This window comes from Erinaceus europaeus, chromosome X (assembly GCF_950295315.1).
Source record: "Erinaceus europaeus chromosome X, mEriEur2.1, whole genome shotgun sequence".
NCBI classification, from domain to species: domain Eukaryota; kingdom Metazoa; phylum Chordata; class Mammalia; order Eulipotyphla; family Erinaceidae; genus Erinaceus; species Erinaceus europaeus.
In genome coordinates this window covers 106,749,712-106,765,646 of record NC_080185.1, presented here as the reverse complement: position 1 = coordinate 106,765,646, position 15,935 = coordinate 106,749,712, and the positions used below count along the sequence as shown (strand labels likewise).

General features: G+C 40.0%; 1 pseudogene; it reads right to left on the bottom strand.

Moving 5' to 3' along the window:
* Positions 1-10,655: 10,655 nt before the first annotated feature.
* On the bottom strand, positions 10,656-15,499 carry LOC103109724 (mitochondrial fission regulator 1-like; annotated as a pseudogene).
* Between the last annotated feature and the right edge of the window lie 436 nt (positions 15,500-15,935).

Below are 15,935 nucleotides of genomic sequence, written 5' to 3'. Positions count from 1 at the left end.
TCACTAATCTGAGAGAGAAGAGGAAAAAGGAAGGACACTCAGAAGTAGTGCTATACATAGGTGTAGATTAGAAAGAAAGTGAAGGAGCCTATATTTCCCCCAGTCCTGGAACCTTAGGGTGGGGCCCACTTTTCTGCATGCTGTTCTCAATTCAAATCAAATAATATTGCATCCACGGATCACAACCTAATCAATACGAGTGCCACCCCAGCATGCTGCACTTCAGACTGTGACCAGAGACTTCAGGTGTGGAATGACCTTCAGGTGTGGGAACAACCCTTCAGCTTCATCACTCGGGTGAGACCTTTCCTTTCATAGTATTCTCTAATTCCATTCCAGGTGGTCCACTCCCCAATAAAGTCCCCAAACCTAGATATAGTCCAGGTCCCCTGAGATAGAGCATAGGTTCACCCGTGCCCATAAACTAGGGGAAAAATATATACCTGAAAGCAGAAGTACACAAGAGAATGCAGGGAATACCCCCAACACTTCATCTGCACTATTCCAGTCTTTAGGTCCATGATTGCTCAACAATTTGTTTGGCTTTGTATGTTAACTCTCTTTTCAGCCACCAGGTTCCGGATGCTGACCAGACTTCCCTGGACAGAAGACCCCATCAATGTGTACTGGAGCGCCACTTCCTCAGAGCCCCACCCTACTAGGGAAAGAGAGAGACAGACTGGGAGTATGGATCGACCAGTCAACGCCCATGTTCAGCGGGGAAGCAATTACAGAAGCCAGAACCTTCCACCCTCTGCAACCCACAACGACCCTGGATCCATACTCCCAGAGAGATAGAGAATGGGAAGGCTATCAGGGGAGGGAGTGGGATGTGGAGATTGGGTTATGGGAATTGTGAGGAATTGTACCCCTCTCATTCTATGGTTTTGTTAATGTCTCCTTTCTTAAATAAATAAATAAATAAATAAATAAATAAATAAATAAAAATTTTAAAAAAGAAAGTGAAGGTAGGACCGCAGGAATGAATAAAAAGAGGATGTATATGTATATAGATAACAGATATAGGTAGGTAGGTAGACAGACAGACAGACAGACAGCGATATGTAGTCAACTCATCTTTGGCCTTGGGGGAACTACTGTAGGTTCCCCTGGTGGGGGATGGGTACATAGAATTCTGTTGGTGGGAACAGTGTGGAATTTGTACCCCTATTATCTTATAATCTTATAAGCCAACATTAAATCACTACAAGAAAAAAATAAAGAAAAAGAGAAACTGAACTATAAAGGGATATATATATATATATATATATATATATATATATATATATGGATATATATATATATATATATATATGGATATATATATATACAGAGAGAGAGAGAGAGAGATGGAGACCTGCAGCACTGCTTCACCACTCCTGAAGCTTCCTCTCTGTAGGTGGGGACCAAGGACTTGAACCCAAGTCTTTGCTCATGATGATGTGTGTGCTCAACTGAGAATAAGTGTTTTTTATGAAAATCAATCTAACCACAATATGGACTCACTGATATAATCAGTGTTCTAATAGATAGTTTCATACATGCAAGCAATGACGAAACAATTAGTTTAGTCACTACACGTATTAACAGTTATGACTTGGAAGTGAATTATGGTAAGTGGAATATATTACCTCAAAAATACATGCATGTATATGTATCACCACAGACACAGGGCTTGAAGTCTGTTACAAGAGCTTTATCTGGGTATGGCAAGTACTCATCTTTAGTGTAAATAAGGTTATACAAAGTATTTTTCCTAAAAATTAAACACTACCCAACCATTTTTCTATGTCTCTTTTATTGATCAATTGTCATATTGATTCATTGCTTGCTACATTTAAAACAAAAAGCCAAAACTAGAATGGGATTTTTAAATGCCATGTAGGGAGCAATCTATTGCAACCTGTAAATACTTTAAGCTTGTTACATTTCTTCTATTGTTAGAGACTACAGTGTGTAGAGTCACGGCTTTTATAATTAGATTTACATGTCATTAAATAATTGTATGAGTGTGGGTTACTGACTTGATGTCCTTAAGCTTCAGTTTCCTCATAATGGGTACTGAATTAATAATGCATATTCCATGACCCAAAATCTCCACTTTGAGGCATATAGCCACCATAAGTGCATGCATAGTCTTTTCACCAGAAACAAAGTGCTAGAAATAGCATTGTAACATTATTTTTGGTTTTTCTTCCCTTTTCTTTTTGTTTAAACCAGATCGCCACTAACCTCTGGCCATTGCTCGTGCTGGGAATTGAACCTGGAACATCTCACATGCAAGTCCATTACACAAATTTGCCAGTCCTGTAGCACAATTTTTATTTATTTTTAAAGTCAAGTTTTTATTATTTGTTTATCTGTTTATTTATTTTGCCTCCAGGATTATTGCTAGGGCTCGGTGCCTGCACTACAAATCCACTGCTCCTGGAGGCCATTTTTCCCATTTTTTTTTACCCTTGTTGTTATTATTATTGTTGCCATTGAAGTAGTTGATGTTGGATAGGACAGAGAAAAATCAAGAGAGGAGAGGAAGACAGAGGGGGAGAGAAAGATAGACACCTACAGACCTGCTTCACCACCTGTGAAGCGACTCCCCTGCAGGTGGGGAGCCAGGGGTTTGAACAAGAATCCTTCAGCTGGTCCTTGCCCTTAACCCGCTGTGCTATCGCCCAGCACCCAGGCTTTTTTTATTTTTTATTATCTTTTATTTATTTGATATAGATAGCCAGAAATTGAGGGAGGAGGAAGTAACAAAGAGGGAGAGAGACAAAGAGATGACTGCAACACTGCTTCACTGTTTGCAAAACTTCTCTCATGCAAGTGGGGGCTCGAACCTGGGTCCTCATGCACTGCAATGTGCACTCAACCAGATGCACCACCACCCGGGCTCAGTAGCGCTGTTCTTAATAGTATTTAATTGGGGGGGGGGGTTGCGTGGTGACACACCTGGTTGAGCACACATGTTACAAAGCTCAAGGACCCAGGTCCGAGCCTCTTGTCCCACCTGGAGGAGGAAAGCCTCACAAGTAGTGAAGCAGTGTTGCAGATGTCTCTCTGTCTCTCCCTTTCTATCTCCTTTCCCCACCTCAATTTCTGGTTGTCTCTATCCAATAAATAAGTAAAGATAATAAAAAAATTAAAATAGTATTTATTTGGGAACTATCTAAGTGCTCATCAAAGTTAGAATTAATGCAACATGGAAGGAAATAGTCACACAATAGAAATCCCTAAAGCAGGGGCCAGGCAGTAGCAAACACAGTGCAAAGCACAAGGATGGGCACAAGTATCCCCGCTCTCCACCTGCAGGGGAGTCGCTTCCCAAGTGGTGAAGCATATCTGCAGGTGTCTGTCTTTCTCTCCCCCCTCTCTGACTTCCCCTCCTCTCTCCATTTCTCCTATATAACAACAACAACAATAACAGCAACAACAAAAAATGGAAAAAAATGGCTGCCAGAAGCAATGGATTCATGGTGTAGGCACTGAGCCCCAGCAATAAGAAAGAAAGAAAGAAAGAAAGAAAGAAAGAAAGAAAGAAAGAAAGAAAGAAAGAAAGAAAGAAAGAAAGAAAGAAAGAAAACGGAGGAAGGAAGGAAGGAAGGAAGGAAGGAAGGAAGGAAGGAAGGAAGGAAGGGAGGAAGGAAGGGAGGGAGGGAAGAAGGGAAAGAAATCCCTAGAGCAGTGAGAATGCATTGTCTATAATGATTCTCAATCATGGATATATTTTGCAGATCTGCTGTCTAACAAAAGAAGAAGATGGACAGAAGAGTACATTTTATGTTATAGTAATGAAAAATTCTAAAACTGGTAAAAAAAACTGACATGTACTATGAAAAATTAAGGGCACTGCTTTCCTGGAAGGGAAAGATTTTGAGATGGAAAGAAAGATAAGGGTTGCCTCTGTGCCCGATCAGTGTTCTTGACCTACTCTTCTCCTCTATCCCATTGACGCTCATAAACAACAAATGCATTAGGGAATGGAATGTCTTTGTCAGGTAGCTATCATGAGTTAGCTGCTGAAAGTGTGTACACACAACAACCATATAAACATAACCATCAGACTCTAATAATGAATAAAAAGTAGCAGAATGAAGCTCAGAATAGAATAGAGACAGCAAAGCATAGTCATCGTTAACCTTCCTTTTTTTTTCAGTTGGTATATAAAGCTTACTTGAAACTGTGATTTCGCCATCCATCCCAAATAAAATAATAAGAATCTCCTGGATCATCAGTGTACTGATCAAGGTCAAGCAGATAAAATAATGTGCTGGAGAGTTCTTTCTAGTACATGGGCCAAACAGATTGTTGTGCAGTTATAGAATTCCTAAGTCTCCTTACTTTGCATTTCCCTAAAATTGCCTTAAATTAAACACTGGGTCACCGAAAGTTGTAGCATATATACACAATGGAATACTATTCAGCTATTAAAAATAATGAGTTGACCTTCTTCACCTCATCTTGGATGGAGTTTGGAGGAATCATGTTAAGTGAGATAAGCCAGAAAGAGAAGGATGAATATGGGATGATCCCACTCAGTGACAGAAGTTGAGAAACAAGAACAGAAGGGAAACACAAAGCAGAACTTGGACTGGGTTTGGAGCACTGCACCAAAGTAAACGGCTCTGGGTGGGGGAGGGTTCTCAGGTGCACTGTGTGGGGGGTTGAGGTGGGGACACAGACCTTTGGTGGTGGGAACAGTGTTAAACTATACTATTAATTCATAAACTTATAAATCACTATTTGTTCAGTATGGCAAGGGAAAATAGATTGGATATATCTCAAGTCCATTAACTGCCTACTAGATTTTTCTTTAGTTTAAGCACCTAAAGTTTCAAATTTGTACTGACTGAATTCTGACACTGGGCTTACACTTTTAAAGCATTTCTAAAAAAATATTTTTCAAATACTAAATTACCTACAACCTTAGACCAGATCAGAATCACCTGGTCCTGTCAGTATCTAAGATAAAGTTATTAGTAGATAACATTAAATGACTTAAATCATGGTAAGGCCAAGTATACATAAACCCTAACCATGGGCTTTTCAATGTAAACTAAGTGTCAATGTAATTTGGTTATAATAATAATTAACTATTGCCTTCTGAAACTCTAAGTTTATAAGAGACCTTCCCCATTCTCCTAAAAATCCTTATTTCTCACAGTCCTGGAACCTCTGGGACTTTGCTTGTATTTTTTTATGGTTCTCCTCTTGATCCCATACCCTGTTATACTGCCTCTGCTGATCAATGCATGCAGTGTTACCAGTTACCTGTCATTGCCTTTGGACTTCTGATTGTGTCTAGAGACCTCAAGTCTGAGATGTCATCCCTCCAACTCCAAAAATCTGGTGAGACCTTTCCTAACACATGGAACTACTTAATTCCATTTCAAGTGGTGCTCTCTCTAACAAAGTTACAGACCCTAGATATAGGCTAGGGCCTAGGGAATGAGGTGCATGTATAGACCTATCCATAAGTTATGGGCAACTATATATATACCTCAAAGCAAAAGTGCTCATTAGTCCACTGTGATTAGACTTAGACTTAATGATCTCGAAGAGCAAGTAGAAAGCCCTAAGGAAGGCATCATAAATAGTCTAATTCAATATTTACTATTTAGGCCTGAACAACTCCCTCTCATACCCCCTACTTCACTTCCCTCAATCACTCTATCTATTCAAATAACTACAAAAAAGAAAGATATGGGGGTTGGGCGGTGGTGCAGTGGGTTAAGTGCATGTGGCGCAAAGCGCAGGGACCGGCGTAAGGATCCCGGTTCGAGCCCCCGGCTCCCCACCTGCAGGGGAGTCGCTTCGCAGGCGGTGAAGCAGGTCTGCAGGTGTCTATCTTTCTCTCCCCTTCTCTGTCTCCCCTCCTCTCTCCATTTCTCTCTGTCCTATCCAACAACGAATTGCATCAACAAGGGCAATAATAATAACCACAACAAAGCTACAACAAGGGCAACAAAAGGGGAAAAAAATGGCCTCCAGGAGCGGTGGATTCATGGTGCAGGCACCGAGCCCAGCAATAACCCTGGAGGAGGAAAAAAAAAAAAAAAGAAAGATATATCTCCTAATCTCTTAGGTAGCACCAGCATTACTGTCACTCTTTGAAAATCTTTAGAAGAAACACTGTATTATACAATTGGCCAAGAGATATACTGGCAAAAAATATTTATCAGCTAAAGGAAGAGTACTGTCTCTATTGAAAACCTTTCTTAGAATCACCAAACAAGTAGATGCAGTAAAACTCAAGGTTAGCTTAGAGCCCACTAAAATCCTAGGTATATTTCCTCTGTAACTTGAAGCCAGACCTCACAAACCTAATACTGGTTTGAATACAACAAATGACATTCAACACCTTAACAACTGAGAGAAACTCTAAGCTCATCAGATAAAGACAAGACTACAAAAGCTGGAAAAGGGCAAAAGACTGGCTCACTTAATGATGGCCTTTTTGGTCAGCACCAAGCCACCCCATCATCTGGGGCCCTAGCCAGGAGATCCTTGGATTCCCACATAGATATGTCAGGCCTAGACCTATAAAAGATCCCTCTCACCACCATCACTAGTCACTTCCATCAGGAACACCATTACAAGCTCTCTTGTGGGCTCCTTCAGGACCATAACCTCACTATGAATTAACAATGGTAGGGACTGCCTCACTCTCTGAGGGGAGGCTGGGTCATCCTACTTTGCCACTCGAGGAAGACTGGTTCTGACATGAGTGCAGCCTAGAATGTTGCCAGCTGCAACCATGGAATGAGAACACAGACTGACAGGGACTAAAAGGCTCCTATACTAAGTGTGAATAGATACGGGCCCTGGGTCAGATCTATGCGGTAAATAGTTAATTGTATTTATATATTTTCTTCAAGTTTGGGAGCTACTCTCTGCCCTGTTACAGCTTTCTAGTACTGTTCTCAACTCTGACACCATCTTCCTAGACAATACTTTTAGTCCACCTGCACTCAAACTCAAGCAAAATTCACAACAGTCATGGGCTTCTAGCAACATACCTAAAAAAGACTTCCTAGCTTCTCTCCACCTTAAAATCCCTATTACATCTGCTCCATCCCTGCATTCTGGTTCCTATTCATTAAACATTTTGACCTGCTTTATATCTAATTGCATTTCAGCCATCACGTTGTGGATGCTACTACAATTTCATCCTGATTTCCCTGGGTAGATGACCTCACCAATACGTCCTGGAACCTCACCTCTCCAGAACCCTACCCCACTAGGGAAAGGTAGAAACAGGCTGGGGATATGGACTGACCTGTCAATGCCCATGCCCAGTGGAGAAGCAATTACAAAAGCCAGACCTTCCACCTTCTGCATCCCATAAATAATTTTGGCCCATACTCTAAGAGAGGTAAATGTTAGCAGAAGATTACCAGAGGGCTCTGAACTCCAATTCCATCAGGACACAGAGAGAGAAGAGGAAAATACAGTGCAGGGAAGGACACTCAGAAGTAGCAGGTAAGACTCAGAAAGGAAGAGAAGGCAGGACAATAGGGGAAAAATGAGCATATATAAAAATATAGACAGATACTTATAGAAATAATAGTCAACCCATATCTGTGATCTTAGGAGAACTACTGTAGTATCCAATGGAGGAAATTGGGACACAGAACTATGGTGGTGGGAATGGTATATAAAAAAAGAATTATGCCCATATTATCTCATCATTTTATAAATCAATATTAAATCACGAAGAAGAAGAAGGAGGAGGAGGAGAGGAGGAGGAGGATGAGGGGAGGAGGAGGAGGAGGAGGAAGAGGAGGAGGAGGAGGACGAGGGGAGGAGGAGGAGGAGGAGGAAGAGGAGGAGGAGGAGGACGAGGGGAGGAGGAGGAGAAGGAATAGGAGAAGGAGAAGGAGAGGGAGAGGGAGAGGGAGAGGGAGAGGGAGAGGGAGAGGGAGAGGGAGAGGGAGAGGGAGAAGGAGGAGAAGAAGAATGGGGGGGGGATCTTGCCCAGGCAGCCTGCCTCCTACGTGGCAGTGAACTTAAAAAAAAAAAGTGAAAATGGAAAAAAAAAACTGGATCATCTCTAAAGAACAGAGTCAAATATGATTACCTTTATTTTCCAGGCTTATGACTAACTGTTGTTGGTCATTTATTCCAGGGTGCTTACATATCAACACATCAACTACTGTCCAATCTAACTATCAAATTAAATTTAAAACATAGTCATTGACGAATTGGGTTTTTCAATGGAAGTACTATACCCTGGAACTAAGCATCCATAGTAATTATTATCATGTTTATATATTATATACTTGGGTTTCCATGTCTTCATAAAAATTCCTGTGGCAAACCTATTTTATGGTTCCTGGAATTGCTTTGCATTTACTTTTTATTGATACAAATAACTATATTAAGGTTTGAAGATCAATGTTTAACCTGCTTTCTATAATCTTAAATAATCAACTTTTCCCTAGTGAAAGCAAAAACTGAGAACCTTAGAGGCCTATTATAATTGATTTTTCTTAGAACTGTAAAAATGTTTGTGAAGCAGCAAGAGAAACAAAGGGAAAAATCTAAAGCAATTAGATATGACATTTCAGAAGATGGACTTGTTTGTCTGGAGACAAAACAACAACTGCAAAATCAGTCTTAACTTTCTGACAGCCCTTCCCCCAAAGCAATGATATAATCTTTCATTTATAAGATGAAAAGCAATTTCATTGAGTTAAACACAGAAATGAGAAAGAAATGCTGATTTAATATATTAATTTCCTGGGAAAATGCTGATTTATAAGTCTGTTTGATCATAGGTGTACAATTTCATACCTCCCTATGACAGATGTGTCAGCACAGCATACCCTCCACCAACTTGTCCTCTTCCTCCACCACAGGACAATGGGCTCCCAACCCCCTGTTCAGTATCTCTTGTCTCCCTTCTTAAGAGCCAGTCCTTGGATCTACCACAATACACCATCTTTAATTAAGTTTTACTCTGCATCTTCTCTCTGAATGAAGTGCTGATGTTTCGTGGAGCTATAATGTATAAATACTGCTTTCTACAATCCTCACAAACCAGTTCTGTGAATTGATATGTACATGATGTACCCATCGACCATGGCTCATTTTAGTCATCAAAGAACACTCAGTACCAGAGAAGGCACACAATAGCAGGTTTACATCCCTTCTAAAAACATGTTTTTGGGGGCCAGGTGGTGGCACTCCAGATTAAGTGTACATAGTACTAAGTGCAAAAACCTGCTCAAGGATCCTGCTTCGAGCCCCTGCTTCCCTACCTGCAGGGGGGTCGCTTCACTAGTGGTAAAGAAGATCTGCAGGTCTCTCTCTTTCTCTCTTCCCCGTCCTCTCTCAATTTCTCTCTGTCCTATCCAATAACATGGACTTGTAGTGCTGGCACCAATCCCCAATGATAACCCTGGAGGCAAAAATAATTAAGTAAATACATTCATACATACATACATGTGTTTTTAATATGAGTGATGGAGTGGCTCGCCTATTTATGCAAGGTCATCCCAATGAATATTATGCAGATATAGCAAGAGTCACTTTTCCCTAGAAGTATAAGTGTTGTAGATAACATCACTGTAATCATGCGGTTTCAAGAGATTTTTTTTTTTACTTCAGAAGAGATTTAAATGGCCCATAGGTATATGAAAAAAATATTCTCATCATCAGGACATTTTAAAATCAAGACTACATTGAGACACCACCTCATGCCTGTTAGTATGACTTTTTCAAAATTTTAGAAATAGCTAGCAAATGTTGGGAAAGAAACTGGAACCTTAATATACATTCAGCGGAAATGTAGAAGAGTGTAGCTGCTATGGAAAGTAGTATGGGGCCTCCTGAAAAATTAAAAATATAACTGCCATATGATCCAGCAATACCAAGTCTGAGTATATATCCCAAGGGATTGAAATCATATCTCAAAGAGAAAACTGCACTCCTATGTTCGCTATATAGCTATTTTATAATAGTCAAGATATGGCAACAGCCTACATGTGCACTAATGAATGGATAAAGAATATATATATATATATATATATATATATATCAGAATATTGGTCAGCTTAAGAAATTTTGACATTAGAAAGAAATCCTGTCATTTGCAACAATGGATAAAGCTGGATGACATTTTGCCAGGTGAAGTAAGTCAGTTGCAGAAAGACAAATATGGCATAATATCAACTATACGTAGAATCTAAACAGTCAAGTTAATACAAGCAGATAATAGAATGGTGGATGCTAGAGGGTCTAGGGGAGGGGACAATGAGATAATGTTGGTGAAAAGATATATATATATATATATAAGTATCAACACATGCAAAATGCATATACTCATACATCCATAAAGTTTCTTTTAAAATTTGGACATAGGAGGGGCCAAGTGGTGGCGCACCTGGGTAAGTGCACACATTACAGTGCACAAGGATCCGGGTTCAAGCCCTTGGTCCCCACCTGCATGAGAAAGCTTTTATTTTTATTTTATTTTATTTTATTTTTTGGTATCTCGTCAAATCCTTCCTTTAATGTCAGGTAGTGCTTCACCCAAACATACAGGATACATACCATAGAGAAAGGGTCCTGAGGGCATCTGAGTCATGCATGGTGTAGCAGATATAGACCATGGCCTAATAATGCAAAGGAGCAGTCAAGGGCCTAGCATGTTTTCTTTCTCCTCCCCATTTCTCTTTCCTACTAAGGTTAAAACAAAAGTCCTCAAAAGAGTTTTTCAAATCAGTGAACTTCTGAAGCTCTAGGCATTGGAGGATAGATTTGGTTGTACGATATTATAAAATACATTAAGCAAAAACAGTTCAGGCCTCCCAGCAGCAGCCTGTGTCATCTGGTCCAACGCCCTGGCCTCTGTATCTAGGTGTTGGGACTGGGGTGGGGAGAGGGTGACAGCTGGGCACTGATGTTGGTTTATGATGGAGCAGCACAAGATTTTCCCTGCCCACTGAGCAAGTACATAATAAACATTTATAGCCCCCTCCCCTTAGCCCTACTGTGCTGTAAGGAAGCTGCTAAGAGTGACAGCTGAGCACAAGTGTCCGGTGAGACCAATTATAGAGTCTGGTACAGTGAAGTAAGTCATTCAGCTAAGACCTATTACCACACTGGGGTAAGGAAAACCAGAAACTTCTTTCTCACTCTAGACTGAGACATTCCAATCTGTATATTTATCTGTAACAAGTGTTTGAGCTCAAAAAGGGCCTCAGCATTTGCTGAGGCTTGTAATATGTGAAATAGAAATTCCAACTCTTGAAATCCAAGCTCTAGCTTTCAGCAACATTGTTGCAAATTTCTAATTTAGAGGCAGAGACATCTGCCGTGAGGAAGGCAGCTATTGAAGGAATTACAGGAGCCTGAGACTTGAGTCTGCAGAGCTGAGTGCTATCAATTTCCTTTCCTACTGATATCTTCTTCCTTCAGAGCAAACTTTCTCCTCAGGACCTCAGAGATAAGGACAGCTGGGTCTTCCTCTTTCAATAAACTCCAATTCAGATCTTGGCTCTGTTTCATAGGGTGAAAGTCCTTCAGGATCCCCATCATATCTGTGAAGCTACTGGCTTTTGACAGAGAGATGCAGTCATCCTCTTCAGACGAGCTGTAGGCAGCTTTATGATCTGGTTTGCAACATTCAGGGCTGGCAGAACAAAGCAGGGGGACTGATGGAAGTTCAGGGACCTCTACCTCGGTCTCCTCGGTGATGTCACTAATGATAAAGGAAGTTGTAGAGTGGAATGAGGATCCAAAACAAGGTAAGGGAGAAAAGACATTTGAACTTCCTGGAGATAAGAAATCTGGCCTTAATGAAGCTGAAGCTGCATCAGCTGCCACTATTTTAGCAATCTGGCTGCGCAGGTGGCTCAGCTCATCCTGCAGTTCTGTGGTTCGGGTCAGGGCTGGCAGGGCTGGCTTCTTCAAGGCCAGGAGTCTCTCCTAAGACCCACGCAGGTTGGGTACTGAGGCATTGCGTTGCATCCAAGTGTGCCTCAGGGGGCGTGTATCGCTCCTGACCCGGGTATATGTCTCTTCATCATCTGCAGCAATCCAAGCAATGTCAGCCAGCGGAAGTGAACACGGTAGAGGCTGGGCAGCCGGCTATGATAGGAAGGGCTGTAAGGTGAGTGAGTCTCGAGGAGGAGAAATTTGGAGTTCCTTAACATGGCCTGATATGAAGGAGTCATGCCTCCCACCTCCCGGAGCCCACAGAGCTGCCTTGTGGCTGCCTCGTCCTTCAAGTGCAGGAGCCGGTTGAAATGTCAGGAATGGAAGCTAATGTGACTATCCCAATTTGGCAAAACAAGCCACATGGGGCTGCACGCAGTGTGGTGAGAAAAATTGGACTAACCTGCCCCTGAAACCATGTCCCCGGGCATCCTTTGAAACCCTGCCCAACATCTCTGACCTGTATCTGAAGGATGCAGTCCCTACCCTGGCTGACATTGCTAGGAGAAAGCTTTTAAAGTGGTACAGGAGAACTTCAGGTGTATCTCTGTCTCTTTTCCTCTATATCTCCCCATTCCCTTCTCAATTTCTGACTCTATCCAATAATAAATGGATTTTTTAAATAAATAACATCTTAAATATTTTTAATTAAAAAATTGGACATAGGAGTAGCCAGATAACTCACCTGGATAGTGTACCTACTTAGCCACGTGCTATGCTAACCAGGTTCCAGACATGTCCCCATGGAACTGGAGGAAGCTTTGGCACTCTGGTATCTTTGTCTGTCTGTCTATATCTATCTACCTGCCTATCTACCTACCTGAAAAAGCAGTTGAAGCCCCAGTGATGATGACCAAAAAAATTGGACATAGTCTATTGTTTGTCAAAAGTAATAAAATTAGCAGAGTTCAATAGATGCTTCTCATTCTGAAAAAAGTATTTAAATAATAACTTGATCAGTTATATCTATCTTGGCATCTTACCAAGAGAAGCACTTCAAGTAAAATTCCTTCTCATGATTCCTTCAATTCACTTAAGGTAAGTAAAAGAGATTTTGTCAGAAATCAATGCATGAAAATGTAACCAATCACACATTCATACATCATAGAACATCTCCACAACCAGTGGCATTAGCCAGTCTTCTCTATGCCCCCTCCCCCGAGGCTTTTATATTATAAAAATGTTAACTGAACGCGGCTCTATTGCACTCTTGTTTCCCTCCATTTGATTGTAGATTGATATCAGGGTTTGTGTACAATTTATTTTAACACTTCCTGGCACAAAAGAAGTGGGGGGATGAGAGGATGACTAATCACTATATGTGATACCAAGCAAAAAACTCTGTTTTTTTTTTATTAAGCATTAACTAAGTAGCAAGTGCTTTTCTAGGTTCTTTCACTATAGTGTGCCTTGTAATTTTTACAATAACCCTGTGAGTTGGGAACATCGTACCTACATTAGAGACAGAAAACCGAAAATAATAAAGTTTGTCAATCTTGCCAAAACTTCAGCACGTGAATCCATGCAGTCTGACTTCAGAACATTTATCCATACATTTTGCGCTACTCTACTGAAACTTGAGGTCAGTATAGAATTGCTTGTAATTAATCATTGCTTTGATGTGTTGAAGAAAAATACTGAGGAAGTCTAATTATAAAGGAACAACAAACACTTATTAAAAATTCATATGCTGAGAACTTTTCAAATACATATCAGTAAATTCTCATGAAAACTTTATAAAAATAGTACTTTTATCATCTCCATTTTATCAGGCTGAGAGAAATTGCATTAATTGCCCAAGGATACTGAACTATTATGTAATGAGCTAAGATTCAAACTCCAGAACTTGCACCTGTAGTCACAACACGCTCTCAGGAAAGGAACTATCATATAGTTATCAGCGTTTAATTTTGCCTTCAGCAAAACATTATACTAAAGGGATTAAATACCCTGAAAGGAGTTCCAAAAGAGATTTTTCCCATTGCTATAAACTACCAAAGCATACAAAAAAATACCAAAAACGTGTTAAATGTATTTGACTTTGCAGAAAGAACCTAGTTATCAACATATAGGCAGTTCCATGATCTGTCATCCATCCATCATCCATTCATTTTTACTTCCTTTGTTTAACTATGTAATAATTCACTCATGCAAGCATTTATTTATTCACCAATAACTTAGTAAAATTTCACCATATGTCAAGTACTGTGCTATTCAGGATCTCTATAAAAGATGTCTTTTGAGGAGAGAAAATGTGAATCTTGAGGATCAGAAACCTTAAACAATTGAAAGTTGTAAGAAAATTAAGAGCTTGAACATTTTTTTCCACTTAGGGCCTTCAGTCACCTTCCACATGTTTGCTGGGTAGGGGCTTTATAGACTGCTTGTACCATATTTAGAGTGATTGCTACTGGCATTAAAATTTCCTTTTAATAATATAACAACATGGGTTGGGGAGACAAAATACTGGTTATCTGGGGTATAATCCCCAGCACCACCATCAGCCAGAGGTGAGAGAGTGTTCTGGGATCTCTCTCTCTCTCTCTCTCTCTCATTAAAAATAAATAAATAAAAGAAGAGAATATGACAACATGTTGACTTTTAATGATTCACATTTGAAGCTTATATAACTTTTAATAAGTTACTTCATATAATTTTTCAAGACAATTGCAGTAGAATTTTCCCTTTTACTTTATCTTCAAATGGATAAGTGATTTATTTTAAATGTATAATGTGTAATGTGTAGCTTACTATAATATTTTCCAAGAATCTGGGGAAGGAGGGGGAGGGGGAGAAAAGATGGTATTCCTGGTGCAGAATGGTGAGAAAGAACCTCAGTTGGGGATGAGAATGTTTTGCAGACTCTCACGAGATTACAATTTATACCCATGTGTCAACAACTGTATTGTAAACCATTAACCCTCAATAAATCATTTAATTTTTTAAAAAATTCATAGTAAAAAAGTGTCTCTTTTAAATCCACAGAAAGAAAAATCCTCTAGCTGAAAGTGAAATGATTGATATCAGAATTAATAAAAACCTGAACACCCTTTGAACAGCAAGTGTTAGTCACCTACTTACGTGTTCATTAAACCCACAAGTCATGTTCCTTAAGACTTTTACCTGATGGGCTGAGATGACTCGCAGCATCTGAATTTGCTCAAAAGCCTCACATTCTGACTAGGTGAGTAAAGAACACTCATATTTATTCTTCCTCATTGTCCCATGTTCACATGTCCTTTTAATAGACATTCACACTGCGATGATGCCATAAACTTCCTATCCAGATGGCAAACGTCTCTTTAAAGGAATATTTGCAAAGGTCCCTTTCCAACTGACAACAGCTTTTTGCAGCCATAGAGCAATGGGAGGTACCTAATTTGGGTAGTAGAAACTTGGCAATTTGTGTATAATTGTTGGCTTATTGAGCCAGAGGAAGTTTCATTTTTATGACGGAACTCACTTTTATACTGTTGCTAACGAGTTGTCTGGTACCTAAATGTAAACCCAAACTGCTTCTGTATTCATCAATCATTATTCTCACCTGGAAATATCCCATGCTTTCTCAAATGCAACATGAACATGAAGCACACGAGCCAATCGGTAAGCAACTCCTGCACTATCAATATTAATTTTGTATTGAAAAAGGATATATATTTATAATTAAAGGAGTACATTCTCACATCTGTGAGAATGACATGTATCAAAAGACTGGATACAACAAGTGTTGGCAAGGGCGTGGAGAAAAAACGAACCCTCTTATTCCCTTGATGGGAATATAAACTGGTACAAGCTCTATGGAAAACAACAAGAAGGAAGGGTCTTGAAAATATTAAAAACAGACCTAACATATTATCCAGTGATGGAATTTCTACTTATCTAGCCAATAAAATTAAGAACTAATTTGAAAATGTGCCCACTGCTACGCAACTTGCAGTATTATTTACCGTGGCCAGAATAAGGAGTTGACTTCGGTTCCCAGCAGCTGATGGATA